Source organism: Dendrobates tinctorius, unplaced genomic scaffold (assembly GCF_039654945.1).
Source record: "Dendrobates tinctorius isolate UK_male_01 unplaced genomic scaffold, ASM3965494v1 ptg000228l, whole genome shotgun sequence".
Classification (NCBI taxonomy): Eukaryota; Metazoa; Chordata; class Amphibia; order Anura; family Dendrobatidae; genus Dendrobates; species Dendrobates tinctorius.
This window is the reverse complement of record NW_027361895.1, coordinates 665,042-683,225: the sequence shown is the minus strand read 5'-3', so window position 1 is coordinate 683,225 and position 18,184 is coordinate 665,042.

Sequence of the window (18,184 nt, the reverse complement as noted above, 5' to 3'; positions counted from 1 at the left end):
ATAAGATTTATTACAAAGTTTCTTATTCTCACCTGTATTTTTCATTTATTACATAGAAAATAAAATGCCGGTTACACTGTAAACACTTTATTGTTTGTTTTTTTGCTTTTATAAAAAAAATGAAAAGATAAAATAAAACTAGCAGAGGATGGTTTCAATCCATCGACCTCTGTGTTATGGGCCCAGCACGCTTCTGCTGCGCCACTCTGCTGCTTCTCTGTAGGAGCTGACAGACCTCAGATAGTGAAACTTATCAGGAACAGGCCGTATGTTATGAAGTCAGATATGAGTTTGGCCCTGTTTACACTGACATTACCGGCTACAATAAGCTGCAAATACAATCCAAATGTGGAGCGATTCAAACTGTATATAAAATAATATGTAATAAAAACAGTGGCTGTCTGGTTACAAACCGTTAATTGCTATAGACTGAGTAGTAATTATAGAGAGTGCAGAAACTGCGGGGGCATCAGTGGTCTTGGGGATAAGAGGTGCAAGAAGATAACCATCAACCCCATCATGACCTAGGAAATTTGGCAAAAATTTTGAGCAATATGTTAGCATTTGGGGCCCTATTTAAAAATTGGCCTAGGGCTCCACTTTGCCTAAAACCAGCCCTGCTTATACACATGACATGATGCAGCATCACAGATCACAATCTCTGCCAGTGCCTCCTATATATTATACACACACAACACTCTTTTATGGCCTAATATGTCATATGAGGCCAGTATACAGACTGTACAGACTGCACTATCATCCTCCTGTATGCCGTACATAGGCAGAGAGTACAAAACACAGAAAAAAAGCAATGTAGAAAGTCCAGAGTACATGAAAGTTAAAAACTCACAAATCTTTATTAGAATACCAGGTGAAGTAATACATGTGAATTAAAAAGTGACACATGAACGAAAGGAATTATTTCTGAAACGCGCGTCGGGGTCGGCAGTGTGTGGCGTGCAGTACCCTCTCTTCCTGGTATGTGTTTAATTTAGATATTCAGTGGATATGGTTGTTATATATGTAATGGTGATCAGCCTGGGATTTTCCCCTATATTTTGTTAATGTGCTGGCCATAGATTTACTGTTAACTTTTTCTGTCCATATGAATGCTACTTTAATCATTCACGTAGCCAGGTTTATGCTATGTTCATCACGCTACTTTTCTTAGGTGTACTGTGCACTACTACACTGCTTTTCTTTTCATGTGTCACTTTTTAATTCACATGTATTACTTCACCTGGTATTCTAATAAAGATTTGTGAGTTTTTAACTTTCATATACTCTGGAGTCTGGACTTTTTGCATTGCTTTTTTTCTGTGTTTTGTATTCTAATTTATGCAGTGTGTCCTACACTGTTCCTATAATGAGCTGGAGCTTCTATTTTTATCATCTTTATTCTGAGCATTACAATTATGAGGCTATTTGCTCTATCCAGCTCTTTGTGCTGCCATTTTCTCTTAAAGGCAGAAAGTGCGGTCTGTACAGTATCTAAGAGGGTGACAGTCTGTATGTCTTATAGGGGGCATAATAGGAGGCTGACACTCAGTATGTCTTATAGGGGGCATAATAGGAGGCCGGCAGTCTGCATGTCTTTTAGGGGGCCAAAATGCCATACATACTGCAATATCGGCATCCTATATACTGTACATACCACAATCTCAGTCTGTATGAGATATAGGATGCCAAGAGTACAGTTTGTATGATATAGGAGGCTGAGAGTGCGGTCTGTACAATATATAGGAGGCTGAGAGTGCGGTCTGTACGATATATAGGAGGCTGAGAGTGCGGTCTGTATGATATATAGGAGGCTGAGAGTGCGGTCTGTATGATATATAGGAGGCTGAGAGCGCGGTCTGTACGATATATAGGAGGCTGAGAGTGCGGTCTGTACAATATATAGGAGGCTGAGAGTGCGGTCTGTACGATATATAGGAGGCTGAGAGTGCGGTCTGTACGATATATAGGAGGCTGAGAGTGCGGTCTGTACGATATATAGGAGGCTGAGAGTGCGGTCTGTACGATATATAGGAGGCTGAGAGTGCGGTCTGTACAATATATAAGAGGCTGAGAGTGCGGTCTGTACGATATATAGGAGGCTGAGAGTGCGGTCTGTACGATATATAGGAGGCGGAGACAGCGATCTGTACGATCTATAGGAGGCTGAGAGTGCGGTCTGTATGATATATTGGAGGCTGAGAGTGCGGTCTGTACGATATATAGGAGGCTGAGAGTGCGGTCTGTACGATATATAGGAGGCGGAGACAGCGATCTGTACGATCTATAGGAGGCTGAGAGTGCGGTCTGTACGATATATAGGAGGCGGAGACAGCGATCTGTACGATCTATAGGAGGCTGAGAGTGCGGTCTGTATGATATATAGGAGGCTGAGAGTGCGGTCTGTACGATATATAGGAGGCTGAGAGCGCGGTCTGTATGATATATAAGAGGCTGAGAGTGCGGTCTGTACGATATATAGGAGGCTGAGAGTACGGTCTGTACGATATATAGGAGGCTGAGAGTGCGGTCTGTTCGATATATAGGAGGCTGAGAGCGCGGTCTGTATGATATATAAGAGGCTGAGAGTGCGGTCTGTACGATATATAGGAGGCTGAGAGTGCGGTCTGTACGATATATAGGAGGCTGAAAGTGCGGTCTGTATGATATATAGGAGGCTGAGAGAGCGGTCTGTACGATATATAGGAGGCTGAGAGTGAGGTCTGTACGATATATAGGAGGCTGAAAGTGCGGTCTGTATGATATATAGGAGGCTGAGAGAGCGGTCTGTACGATATATAGGAGGCTGCGAGTGCGGTCTGTATGATATATAGGAGGCTGAGAGCGCGGTCTGTATGATATATAAGAGGCTGAGAGTGCGGTCTGTATGATATATAGGAGGCTGAGAGTACAGTCTGTACAATATATAGGAGGCTGAGAGTGCGGTCTGTACGATATATAGGAGGCTGAGAGCGCGGTCTGTACGATATATAGGAGGCTGAGAGTGTGGTCTGTACGATATATAGGAGGCTGAGAGCACGGTCTGTACGATATATAAGAGGCTGAGAGTGCGGTCTGTACGATATATAGGAGGCTGAGAGTACGGTCTGTACGATATATAGGAGGCTGAGAGTGCGGTCTGTACGATATAGGAGGCTGAGAGTGCGGTCTGTGCGATATATAGGAGGCTGAGAGTGTGGTCTGTACGATATATAGGAGGCTGAGAGTGTGGTCTGTACGATATATTGGAGGATGAGAGTGCGGTCTGTATGTTATATAGGAGGCTGAGAGTGCGGTCTGTACGATATATAGGAGGCTGAGAGTGCGGTCTGTACGATATATAGGAGGCTGAGAGTGCGGTCTGTACGATATATAGGAGGCTGAGAGTGCGGTCTGTACGATATATAGGAGGCTGAGAGCGCGGTCTGCACGATATATAGGAGGCTGAGAGTGCGGTCTGTACGATATATAGGAGGCTGAGAGAGCGGTCTGTACGATATATAGGAAGCTGAGAGTGCAGTCTGTACGATATATAGGAGGCTGAGAGTGCGGTCTGTACGATGTATAGGAGGCTGAGAGTGCGGTCTGTACGATATATAGGAGGCTGAGAGTGCGGTCTGTACAATATATAAGAGGCTGAGAGTGCGGTCTGCACGATATATAGGAGGCTGAGAGTGCTGTCTGTACGATATATAGGAGGCTGAGAGTGTGGTCTGTATGATATATAGGAGGCTGAGAGTGCAGTCTGTACAATATATAGGAGGCCGAGAGTGCGGTCTGCACGATATATAGGAGGCTGAGAGTGCGGTCTGTACAATATATAAGAGGCTGAGAGTGCGGTCTGCATGATATATAGGAGGCTAAGAGTGCGGTCTGTACGATATATAGGAGGCTGAGAGTACGGTCTGTACGATATATAGGAGGCTGAGAGTGCGTTCTGTACGATATATAGGAGGCTGAGAGTGCGGTCTGTATAATATATAAGAGGCTGAGAGTGCAGTCTGTACGATATATAGGAGGCCGAGAGTGTGGTCTGTACGATATATAGGAGGCTGAGAACGCGGTCTGTACGATATATAGGAGGCTGAGAGTGCGGTCTGTACGATATATAGGAGGCCGAGAGTGCGGTCTGCACGATATATAGGAGGCTGAGAGTGCGGTCTGCACGATATATAGGAGGCTGAGAGTGTGGTCTGCATGATATATAGGAGGCTAAGAGTGCAGTCTGTACGATATATAGGAGGCTGAGAGTGCGTTCTGTACGATATATAGGAGGCTGAGAGTGCGGTCTGTATAATATATAAGAGGCTGAGAGTGCAGTCTGTACGATATATAGGAGGCCGAGAGTGTGGTCTGTACGATATATAGGAGGCTGAGAACGCGGTCTGTACGATATATAGGAGGCTGAGAGTGCGGTCTGTACGATATATAGGAGGCTGAGAGCGCGGTCTGTACGATATATAGGAGGCTGGGAGTGCGGTCTGTACGATATATAGGAGGCTGAGAGTGCGGTCTGTACGATATATAGGAGGCTGAGAGTGTGGTCTGTACGATATATAGGAGGCTGAGAACGCGGTCTGTATGATATATAGGAGGCTGAGAGTGCGGTCTGTACGATATATAGGAGGCTGAGAGTGCGGTCTGTACGATATATAGGAGGCTGAGAGTGTGGTCTTCATGATATATAGGAGGCTAATAGTGCGGTCTGTACGATATATAGGAGGCTGAGAGTGCGGTCTGTACGATATATAGGAGGCTGAGAGTGCGGTCTGTACGATATATAGGAGGCTGGGAGTGCGATCTGTATAATATATAAGAGGCTGTGTCGGGATCCCTCAGAGTACCTCTTTCACCTGAAGTACCGATGTTCTTGGGTGTGAGACACCATATGTCTCTAATTGATTGCTCCGTCGAGAAGAATAACACAGACTTACGCTGTATTGTTCAACTCGGGAAGCCTGCTGAGACGCCTCTGGCTTATCAGTTAGGTTTCCATTCTTTATAGCAAAGAAGTAAAAAATTTACAGACATGCGTAGTATAAAACAATTTCACAACTGGTTTCAACAAGGCAGAGGAAGCCACGTAGGCTGAAAAACAGAAATTCATCTGTTATCTGGTTTTAGTTCTCAAGGGAACAGGTAAGATGAGTCTAAACAAGAAAATACAACATAGACAGAACTCAATTTAACTCCTTCAGTTCCTATCAGTCCCCCTTTGACATCTTCATTCTTCACAATCTGGAACACTGGATCCTGTAATGACAGCTGATAGTGCCCTATTCACCAGGTACTATCCCAGGCCGACGGGTTGCTTGAGGGAGACAGATATCTTCTTTTACCCTCTCCATCCCCCAGTTACTAAGGCCACGTCTGTCATCACAAGAGTACGCTCCTTCATGTCAGAAATGAGATGTCAACCTAAGACTTAAAGGAAACAATTATCAACTTTGGTAAGGGTTCTGTCATTAATTCATCTTTCTCATCTGTTTCTGTATCTTTTCTTACACACAGTTAAACACCAAAAAACGAATTTTAAAAATACATATATTACGAAAAGACAAACAAAGATACGTAGTAGGCTTAATATAATTCCAGCTATCCAACCCCCTATACCTTTAAACCAATTGGCTGGATTCAAAAAGGAGAAGGTATCTGACCACCAACTATCTTTATTGCGATCATTGTCTTCATCATACTGATCTCTGAGTCTTTGAACATCCTTTAATTTTAGTTTTAATCTTAAAGTTTTGTCAGGATCTATATAATGACAGCAAGCGGGTCCGATGACTTGACACATACCTCCTTGTGCTGCAGTTAAATAATCTAGTACTATGGTATGCTGATTAGTGACTATGATGAGCTGATTTTGAACAGCAACAGTGGTGTTCAGTATATCCAATATATCCCATATTTGGTCATCTAAGTAATCTGTAGCTCTAACTAATTTATCCCACATTTGAGTGATCATAGGGTAGATAAAAATAGAGCTAACAATTTTATTGGCCACACTCATCTGCACTATGTGTGGTCTTCCAGAGAGGCGAGGTGTATTGTCAGCAGCTCTTTTGTACAACGTGTGTTTAGGTATGCTCTGAGTACTCAACTGGTCATTCGGAATAACAAAGGTAGCTGGAGTCAAACGACCCAGAGTACAAGCACCTTTTACCCCTACTGGCAACCATTTATATGCATTGTCTCCACATACCCAGTACATGTCACTAGGTAGGTCCCATTGGGCTGAATGTTGTAGTACCAGTCTATGAACTAAATCTATGAACGTAGATGCATTCTGGAGCATGCACCAAGGTGAAAATTGTCCTAAAGGACTACAATAACCTGCATCAGGGTTTCCACAAGGGGAGGTTCCCTTCTTATATTCCGAGGACTCGTTACAAGGCATATTACCAGGAATATTAATACAAGTTTCGTTAGTGCCCTGGGGAAATAAATTGGAGTACTCCCATGACATATTATGTAACTTTCTTTCTAGCAACATTGGTTTGAAGGCATCAGTAGAATGGGAAGTTACATTAAAGCTAACTTGTAAACCATACGTTGGAACTTGTCCCAAGTAGGTTAACCGGGTTCTATTCCTAGGTACCCAAGCCCCCCCCTTATATGCCAGATATTGAAGGTGAGTACTACTTCCTGAAAGGTTACCTTGCCACCAGGGATATCCTACCCATCCCACAATGGGTATACCAACCGTTGTGTTCCATAACTTCACATTATTTGTGGCATTATTAGCAAGTGTATCAGAACAACTGGTCCAGGCAAATAATTCCTTGGATGGCACAGGAATAACAAGGAACGGAATACTAGTGGCTGATACTGGTGAATGTGTGCAGATCCAGCAATCTGCTGGAGACTGAGTGTCATTTGACCAATCATTCAGTAATTTTTTATGATGTTGTATAAACTTATTATTCAAGGACATTGGAGAATTTAGATTGTCCCACGCAGCTACCATTATTACAGATAATGCAACAAAACCAAACCAAAACATTATGCACTCTTATGCTTTCTTAATTCCTGTGGCTAGTTTGCAATGCGATGCGTGTTTCTTGACATATAGGTAATCACCAGGTTGTAGGCAGTGGGTTCCTTCCACACTATCTGAATCTGGAATGGAAGAGAAAACTAGAGAATGCATTTGAGTTAAATGCTTTTGCAACTGGATTACATAACTTGTCAAATTATCCACATTAAGTGTTAAGACCTGTGGGTAGTACAACCCTGTGTTTGGTGGTCTTCCAAACAATATCTCGAAGGGTGACAGTTTAGTTTTCCCCGTGGGTGTGTACCTTACTGAGAATAATGCTAACGGAAGACACTCTGGCCATGGTCTATGGGTCTGTTCCATGGTTTTCTGTATTTTTAATTTTAGTGTCCCATTCATTCTTTCTACCTTCCCTGAACTCTGTGGGTGATAGGGTGTATGAAATGTTTGTTCTACACCTATCATTTGCATTACATTTTGCATTACCTCAGCAGTGAAATGTGTACCTCTGTCTGATTCAATTGTTTCAGGGACACCGAATCGTGGTACTAGTTCCATCACTAGTTTCTTTGCAGTGGCTCGAGCTGTAGCCGTTTTCACCGGGTAGGCCTCTGGCCATCCAGAGAACATGTCAACACACACCAGAACATATTCATATGGTCCACTTCTGGGGAGTTGAATGTAGTCGATCTGTAGTCTCTGGAAGGGATATAACGGCCTAGGACTGTGTTTCCGTGGAGTTTTCACTACCTGTCCGGGATTGTGTGCTAGGCATATGGGACAGGAGGTACAGTGTAGCTGCGCCACCTTCCCAAACCCAGGAGCAATCCAAACCTTCGTGACTAGGCGTGTCATTCCATTGGCGGACATGTGAGTTGGAAGGTGAACTGCTTCTGCCATCCTTGGGTACAAAACCCTAGGCAAGCAGTACTTCTGATCTTTCTTCCACATTCCGTTCGTCTTCTCAGCTCCCATCTTTTCCCAAGTTTCCTTGTCCGTCTGAGCGGAGTCTTCTTGGAACCTTTGTAAGTCTGTAAACAATTCTGATGCATCCTTGTGCACTATGTTTACTTTTTCTGGAGTCCCCAAGGCAGCTTGCTTCGCCGCCTGGTCTGCTTTTTCGTTGCCTTTTGCTTCCATGTTGTCTTTTCTGGTGTGTGCTGGCACCCTCATAACGGCCACCCCCTGTGTCTGGGCCACATTCTCGAGGATGTCTCTGATCAGTGTGGCATGTTTTATGGGTGTTCCTGCTGCTGTCATGAAACCCCTTGTGCGCCACAAAACCCCAAAATCATGTACTATCCCAAAGGTATATCTTGAGTCAGTGTAGATATTTGCTGTTTGTCCTTTGGAAAGTTTTAATGCCTCATTCAGAGCTGTCAGCTCAGCCTCTTGTGCGGACATGTGGGGTGGAAGTGCCTTTGCTACAATAGTCTCATGTGGTGACACTACCGCATATCCTGTGTGGAATTTTCCACTTTCATCGGCATATCTGCTGCCATCCACAAAAAATATAAAGTCTGGATTTGACAATGGTGTGTCTGTGACATTGGGCAAGCCAACAACTTCTTGCTGCATCAGTTCTATGCAATCATGTTCAACCTCGTGTGGGGGCTCAAAAGAAAGCGATAATGTGTTCTCATCTATATCCCCCCTTTCAGAATCTGCAATTGGCAACAATGTAGCCAGATTCAGATTCTGAGTTTTAGTAAACGTAACATTAGGAGGCATAAGCAAGGCACATTGCAATCTGAGTTGTCTTGCCATAGAAATATGTTTAGCAGAAACCTGATTCAGGATACCGTATATATCATGTGTGGTACAGACAGTTAGTGGGTTATCCAGTACAATATCAGAAACTTTGTCAAGTAGCAATGCGATTGCGGAGACTGCTCTAACGCAGGATGGTGTTCCCTGTGCTACTGAGTCTAGTTTGGCAGAATAGTATGCAAGGGGTCTATTCTTTTTGTCATGTTTCTGTGTCAAAATGCCAGTAGCATGCCCTCTAATTTCAGCGGCCGTAAGTTGAAAGGGTATATCATAGTTAGGTATACCTAATGCTGGGGCTGACACTATGGCCTTCTTCAGATACTGGAATGAGTCTCGTGCAATGTCAGTCAGTTGGAAAGGTGTTGTGTTGATGCAATCATACAGTGGCTGCATATGTTCACTAGCATGTACAGTATGACCCATTGGCGGCAAGACGAAACTAAACCCAAAAATGCTCTCAACTGCTTGTGGGTTGTCGGTTCCTTCATTTGTTGTACAATTGTAATTCTGTCATTGGTTAAGTGTTGGGTACCATGTGATAGACAATGTCCTAAGAATACGACTTTTGGTTGGCAAAACTGTAACTTTTCTCTGTTGACCTTACATCCATTGTCTGATAAAAACATCAGTAGTGAAAGTGTATGGATTCTACAGTTAGCCTCATCAGGTGCACAAAGCAACAGGTCATCCACATATTGTAAGAGCACAACATCAGGTGGATGTGGCCAGCCGGCCAACACAGACTGCAATGCTTGCGTGTACAATGTGGGTGAATGCTGCATGCCCTGCGGTAGTCTGGTCCAAGCATATTGTTTGCCCTTAAATGTAAAAGTGAACAGATGCCAACAGCTTTTGTGGAGGGGCACTGAGAAAAATGCGTTTGACAAATCAATCACTGAAAAACATTTCGATTGACTAGGGATTTTTGCCAATAGCGTGTGTGGGTTAGGTACTACTGGTGTCAAAGGAACAAGGACCTTATTTATCTCTCTCAGATCATGTACCATGCGATATTTCGGGGCATCACCTGGTCCTCCTTTCTTTATGACAGGAAACAATGGCGTATTAGCTTGTGATTTAATTGACACCAATGCTCCATTGTTTACAAGATCAGTGACTTGTGCCTCAATAGCAGCCTCTTGTTGGGCACTGATAGGGTACTGCCGCAGCTGTGGCAATCTTGTGTCTGCGGGCACCTCTACCACAACTGGGGATACGGGAAGTAAGCCAATATCCGCATTCCCTTTTGTCCATAAGGTATCAGGTAATTCGTCTAGGGCTGAGTCCCATGGTTGTGATGTGGTGTCATCATGATTTTGTGACTCGAGAGCTTGAATTATCATGCAAGCCTCAATAGCATCCCCTTCCTCATCTGGAATGGTAAGGTGTACTGTACCATCTTCAGTAAATTTGATGTCTGCCTGCAGTTTCTTTAGTACATCTACTCCCAATAGGCAAATTGGTGCTTTTTTGACAAACAAAAATTTATTCAGAAACATTTTAGGTCCTACTTTAACTGGCAGAGGTTTGCTAAAAGGGATTAAGCTAGATTGTCCACTAAATCCTGAAACAAAGGTCGAGTTTTCTGAAAGGAGATCTGGAGTTATTACTTTGTCATTAACCACTGAAGAGGTTGCTCCGGTATCTACTAGAAAGGGTACCTTTTTTCCATTTACTTTGATTTTAACTACTGGTTCCCTAGAATCAAGTTGCATTCTAACTGCACCTAGTCAGTTAGTAGGTTCCTCCCTCCTAGGCTGAGATTCTCTATCCACTTTTCGTTTACGGCAATCTCTCTGGAAATGACCTGGCTTTTTACAGTAATGACATGTAAAATTCTCCTCCTAACCTCATTGATTGGATGTCCTTGGTTGTCAAATTGGGTCACCGCTACTCTTGTTTTGGCCGGTGGTGCATTCTTCCTTTCCTGCAAATCTAATTCAATGCCCATAGCTTTTTGTCTTAATCCATGGACATCAGGTACTGATCTCCAATCAGGGGTGCTTATTTTCAGGGGATCTCGTATTTCTTTGAGCAACCCTTCCATAAAGGCTTTTGCCAATAGTCGTGATACCCCCTCATTAATTGTATCAAGACCCTCATCTTGGAACGCCGTTTCCAATATCCGAAAGAAATCGGTCACTGACTGTCCCGGTTTCTGCGGTATGGCTGTCATGTTACCTCTCTGTCTCTGCTTCGTCTGCATAAAATTGTCAAGGGCAGTTAAAAAGGGCTCTCTCGAAGCCTGAGTTCGAGGATTACCTTCTTGATCATTATCAGCGGGTCTATTTGGTCCAACAATCTGTGAAAACTCCCCTTGGGTAGTTATTGGTAGTTTTAATCTGCATAAGTCTTCCCCATCCAACCAGGTCCCTCTGTGTACAGTCAGTACTTGTCTTATGTACCGGGCAAACCCCATAGGAAAGGTAGTGGGATCTGGAGCATTAGACAATAATGCCATACATTCTGGAGCGGACCATGGAGTATAATGGGTAGTCTGAATCTGTCTGGTGCGGGTAACACCCTGTTCATCTGTTTCCCTGAAAGGGCGTATTTGGGTCCTAACGGGGGCTAATCTGCTAGGGTGATGGTAACGGGCTGCTCCACAGGCTAGACACGTCTCTCTCCAGTCTGGATTTTGTTGACCACAATTATTACAAGTCCATCCTAGATTGCCATTGCTAGGTAATGGTGATTGTACATCAGGGCACAGTCCGGTGGGCAGTGATATAACCGGTGCTGCAGGTGGGGTTGTTATACGGGCTGGGGCAGGATATGGTGGTGGTTCCTGCTTCTCTGACACAGGGCTAAATTCTTTGGGACGAATCCATCGTTTTGCTTTCTCATTATATGCCCAGTTCTCTCGCTTAGCAACCTGTGATACTTTAATGCATGCCTCCACTTGTTCCCCCCACTCATTGTCTGCAATTCTTCCTGATTTTATGTCTTTTATCTCCTTCCACTTTTCTTCATCTAGAGCTTCTTTACCTTTTAACTTAAACTCTCTTAATACTGCTTTTAGGTCCTTTGCTGCACTACTTCCACATCTGTCCTTTATTATCTCACTTAACAATTTTCCTTCTACCACTGTTTTCCCCTGACTGTTTCCCATTTTCTTGTCCCGTATCACTTATCCCTTCTGTTAGTCCCCTGCCTTAGGTGGTGTATTGGGTAAGCTCAAGACTCAGCTCTACTATACCTCGTTACCTTCTTCCTAAGGTGCTAACAGACTGAATGGAGTTTCTGTTCCTCTTTGTATTATATGTTTTGTATACTTATACGCTATATACACTGCAAACAGAAGCACTCCCACGATACACAGGGATGTGAACAGGACATCCATTCACTGGGTTTCTTGAGTCATATCTTGTCACAGGCTTATATTGTTATCCTGTGCTCATTCAATCACACTCTTATCTGTCACAAGGTTTATTCGTAAAGGGTGTTGATTTAAGATTAGGCGGTGACCTCCCCAAAAGGACGCTGTCACATGACCCAGTTAGGCAATATCACCACTCTTTGAACGAATACCTGCTGTGCAGCTTATTTTCTACTTTCCACAATCCTTCAACTCAGAGCAGCCACTCAACAACCTCCCTGATTCCTAACACGGAATCTTCTATTGTGGAAAACTTGTCCGTCTGGGCTTTGTAATATGAACTGTTCACCTAGCCTTATATTCCGTAATGTCTGACTTCTCAACGTATTACTCAATGGGATATGTGTATTCAATGCTAACAGTATCCACCACTGATCTCCCTTTTTGGCATAATGAAACTTTCTTATATTGGTGTCTGGGGTTGTTCCTGCAAATGTCCAATCACCATACCCGTTATGATTTGCATCAGTTCTTCTCCTGAAGATAGCAGTACACAGACAGAATCTGCAATGACCTCTCATTCGAGCAAAAATTACATATGCGTATCACACCCGATTTCCTCAGAGTTCTTATATAGACCTGATCCTACGGCCCCCTCCTCTACTAGATTCCCCTTTATACGGACCTTAGTTACAATGATAGATTATGAAGAGCAGAGAAGAGAAGAATTGATCTTTAACCTGGCCAGGTGTTTAGGTCTGCTGTTCACAATTTCATCAGTAACTGGAATGGTCTGTAGATCGGGTAGTCTTGGAGAGGTGCCTATATCAGGTCCCTGTTTCGGGCGTCAGGAAACTGTCGGGATCCCTCAGAGTACCTCTTTCACCTGAAGGACCGATGTTCTTGGGTGTGAGACACCATATGTCTCTAATTAATTGCTCCGTCGAGAAGAATAACACAGACTTACGCTGTATTGTACAACTCGGGAAGCCTGCTGAGACGCCTCTGGCTTATCAGTTAGGTTTCCATTCTTTATAGCAAAGAAGTTAAACATTTACAGACATGCGTAGTATAAAACAATTTCACAACTGGTTTCAACAAGACAGAGGAAGCCACGTAGGCTGAAAAACAGGAATTCATCTGTTATCTGGTTTTAGTTCTCAAGGGAACAGGTAAGATGAGTCTAAACAAGAAAATACAACATAGACAGAACTCAATTTAACTCCTTCAGTTCCTATCAGCTGAGAGTGCGGTCTGTACGATATATAGGAGGCTGAGAGTGCGATCTGTATAATATATAAGAGGCTGAGAGTGCGGTCTGTACGATATATAGGAGGCTGAGAGCGCGGTCTGTACGATATATAGGAGGCTGAGAGTGCGGTCTGTACAATATATAAGAGGCTGAGAGCGCGGTCTGTACGATATATAGGAGGCTGAGAGCGCGGTCTGTATGATATATAGGAGGCTGAGAGTGCGGTCTGTACGATATATAGGAGGCTGAGAGTGCGGTCTGTATGATATATAGGAGGCTGAGAGTGCGATCTGTAAAATATATAAGAGGCTGAGAGTGCGGTCTGTACGATATATAGGAGGCTGAGAGTGCGATCTGTATAATATATGAGAGGCTGAGAGTGCGGTCTGTACGATATATAGGAGGCTGAGAGTGCGGTCTGTACGATATATAGGAGGCTGAGAGTGCGGTCTGTACAATATATAAGAGGCTGAGAGCGCGGTCTGTACGATATATAGGAGGCTGAGAGCGCGGTCTGTATGATATATAGGAGGCTGAGAGTGCGGTCTGTACGATATATAGGAGGCTGAGAGTGCGGTCTGTATGATATATAGGAGGCTGAGAGTGCGATCTGTAAAATATATAAGAGGCTGAGAGTGCGGTCTGTACGACATATAGGAGGCCGAGAGTGTGGTCTGTACGATATATAGGAGGCAGAGAATGCGGTCTGTACGATATATAGAAGGCTGAGAGTGCGGTCTGCACGATATATAGGAGGCTGAGAGTGCGGTCTGTACGATATATAGGAGGCTGAGAGTGCGGTCTGTATGATATATAGGAGGCTGAGAGTGCGGTCTGTATGATCTATAGGAGGCTGAGAGTGCGGTCTGTAAAATATATAGGAGGCTGAGAGCGCGGACGGTACGATATATAGGAGGCTGAGAGAGCGGTCTGTAAAATATATAGGAGGCTGAGAGTGCGGTCTGTATGATATATAAGAGGCTGAGAGTGCGGTCTGTACGATATATAAGAGGCTGAGAGTGCGGTCTGTATGATATATAGGAGTCTGAGAGCGCGGTCTGTATGATATATAGGAGGCTGAGAGTGTGGTCTGCACGATATAGGAGGCTGAGAGTGCGGTCTGTACGATATATAGGAGGCTGAGAGTGCGGTCTGTACGATATATAGGAGGCTGAGAGTGCGGTCTGTATGATATATAGGAGGCTGAGAGTGCGGTCTGCACGATATATAGGAGGCTGAGAGTGCAGTCTGTATGATATATAGGAGGCTGAGAGTGCGGTCTGCATGATATATAGGAGGCTGAGAGTCAGATCTGTACGATATATAGGAGGCTGAGAATGCGGTCTGTACGATATATAGGAGGCTGAGAGTGCGGTATGTACGATATATAAGAGGCTGAGAGTGAAGTCTGTACGATATATAGGAGGATGAGAGTGCGGACTGTACGATATATAGGAGGCTGAGAGTGCGGTCTGTACGATATATAGGAGGCTGAGATTGTGGCCTGTATGATATATAGGAGGCTGAGAGTGCGGTCTGTACGATATATAAGAGGCTGAGAGTGAGGTCTGTACGATATATAGGAGGCTGAGACTGCGGTCTGTACGATATATAAGAGGCTGAGAGTGCGTTCTGTACGATATATAGGAGGCTGAGAGTGCGGTCTGTGCGATATATAGGAGGCTGAGAGTGCGGTCTGTACGATATATAGGAGGCTGATAGTGCGGTCTGTACGATATATAGGAGGCTGTGAGTGCGGTCTGTACGATATATAAGAGGCTGAGAGTGCTGTCAATATGATATATAGGAGGCTGAGAGTGCGGTCTGTACGATATATAGGAGGCTAAGAGTGTGGTCTGTACGATATATAGGAGGCTGAGAGTGCGGTCTGTACGATATATAGGAGGCTGAGAGTGCGGTCTGTACGATATATAGGAGGCTGAGAATGTGGTCAGTACGATATATAGAAGGCTGAGAGTGAGGTCTGTATGATATATAGGAGGCTTAGAGTGCGGTCTGCACGATATATAGGAGGCTGAGAGTCAGATCTGTATGAAATATAGGAGGCTGAGAGTACGGTCTGTACGATATATAGGAGGCTGAGAGTGCGGTCTGTATGATATATAGGAGGTTGAGAGGGAGGTCTGTACGATATATAGGAGGCTGAGAGTGCGGTCTGTACGATATATGGGAGGCTGAGAGTGCGGTCTGTACGATATATAGGAGGCTGAGAGTGAGGTCTGTACGATATATAGGAGGCTGAGAGTGCGGTCTGTACGATATATGGGAGGCTGAGAGTGCGGTCTGTACGATATATAGGAGGCTGAGATTGTGGCCTGTATGATATATAGGAGGCTGACAGTGCGGTCTGTAAGATATATGGGAGGCTAAGAGTGCGGTCTGTACGATATATAGGAAGCTGAGAGTGCGATCTGTGCGATATATAGGAGGCTGAGAGTGCGTTCTGTACGATACATAGGAGGCTGAGAGTGCGGTCTGTGCGATATATAGGAGGCTGAGAGTGCAGTCTGTACGATATATAGGAGGCTGAGAGTGCAGTCTGTATGATATATAGGAGGCTGAGAGTGCGGTCTGTACGATATATAGGAGGCTGAGACTGCGGTCTGTACGATATATAAGAGGCTGAGAGTGCAGTCTGTACGATATATAGGAGGCTGAGAGTGCAGTCTGTATGATATATAGGAGGCTGAGAGTGCGGTCTGTATGATATATAGGAGGCTGAGAGTGCGGTCTGCACGATATAAAAGAGGCTGAGTGTGCGGTCTGTACGATATATAGGAGGCTGAGAGTGCGGTCTGTACAATATATAGGAGGCTGAGAGCGCGGTCTGTATGATATATAAGAGGCTGACAGCGTGGTCTGTACGATATATAAGAGGCTGAGAGTACGGTCTGTACGATATATAGGAGGCTGAGTGTGCGGTCCGTACGATATATAGGAGGCTGAGAGTGCGGTCTGTATGATATATAGGAGGCTGAGAGTGTGGTCTGTACGATATATAGGAGGCTGAGGGCGCAGTCTGTACGATATATAGGAGGCTGAGAGTGCGGTCTGTACGATATATAGGAGGCTGAGAGTGCGGTCTGTACGATATATAGGAGGCTGAGAGTGGGTCTGTATGATATATAGGAGGCTGAGAGTGCGGTCTGTACGATATATAGGAGGCTGAGAGTGCGGTCTGTACGATATATAGGAGGCTGAGAGTGCGGTCTGTTCGATATATAGGAAGCTGAGAGTGCGATCTGTACGATATTATAAGAGGCTGAGAGCGCGGTCTGTACGATATGTAAGAGGATGAGAGTGCGGTCAGTACGACATATAGGAGGCTGAGAGTGCAGTCTGTGCAATATATAGGAGGCTGAGAGTGCGGTCTGTACGATATATAGGAGGCTGAGAGCACGGCCTGTACGATATATAGGAGGCTGAGAGTGCGGTCTGTACGATATATAGGAGGCTGAGAGTGCAGTCAGTGCAATATATAGGAGGCTGAGAGTGCGGTCTGTATGATACATAGGAGGCTCAGAGCGCGGTCTGTATGATATATAGGAGGCTGAGAGTTCAGTCTGTATGATATATAGGAGGCTGAGAGTGCAGTCTGTGCAATATATAGGAGGCTGATAGTGCGGTCTGTACGATATATAGGAGGCTGAGAGTGCGGTCTGTACGATATATAGGAGGCTGAGAGTGCGATCTGTACGATATATAGGAGGCTGATAGTGAGGTCTGTACGATATATAGGAGGCTGAGAGTGCGGTCTGTACGATATATAGGAGGCTGAGAGTGCGGTCTGTACGATATATAGGAGGCTGAGAGTGCGGTCTGTACGATATATAGGAGGCTGAGAACGCGGTCTGTACGATATATAAGAGGCTGAGAGTGCGGTATGTACGATATATAGGAGGCTGAGAGTGCGGTCTGTACGATATATAGGAGGCTGAGAGTGCGATCTGTACGATATATAGGAGGCTGAGAGTGCGGTCTGTACGATATATAGGAGGCTGAGAGTGCGGTCTGTACGATATATAGGAGGCTGAGAGTGCGGACTGTACGATATATAGGAGGCTGAGAGTGCGGTCTGTACGATATATAGGAGGCTGAGAGTGCGGTCTGTACGATATATAGGAGGCTGAGAGTGCGATCTGTACGATATATAGGAGGCTGAGAGTGCGATCTGTATGATATATAGGAGGCTGAGAGTGCGGTCTGTACGATATATAGGAGGCTGAGAGTGCGGACTGTACGATATATAGGAGGCTGAGAGTGCGGTCTGTACGATATATAAGAGGCTGATAGTGCGGTCTGTACGATATATGGGAGGCTGAGAGTGCGGTCTGTACGATATATAGGAGGCTGAGAGTGAGGTCTGTACGATATATAGGAGGCTGAGAGTGCGGTCTGTACGATATATGGGAGGCTGAGAGTGCGGTCTGTACGATATATAGGAGGCTGAGATTGTGGCCTGTATGATATATAGGAGGCTGAGAGTGCGGTCTGTACGATATATAGCAGGCTGAGAGTGCGGTCTGTACGATATATAGAAGGCTGAGAATGTGGTCAGTACGATATATAGAAGGCTGAGAGTGAGGTCTGTATGATATATAGGAGGCTTAGAGTGCGGTCTGCACGATATATAGGAGGCTGAGAGTCAGATCTGTATGAAATATAGGAGGCTGAGAGTACGGTCTGTACGATATATAGGAGGCTGAGAGTGCGGTCTGTATGATATATAGGAGGTTGAGAGGGAGGTCTGTACGATATATAGGAGGCTGAGAGTGCGGTCTGTACGATATATGGGAGGCTGAGAGTGCGGTCTGTACGATATATA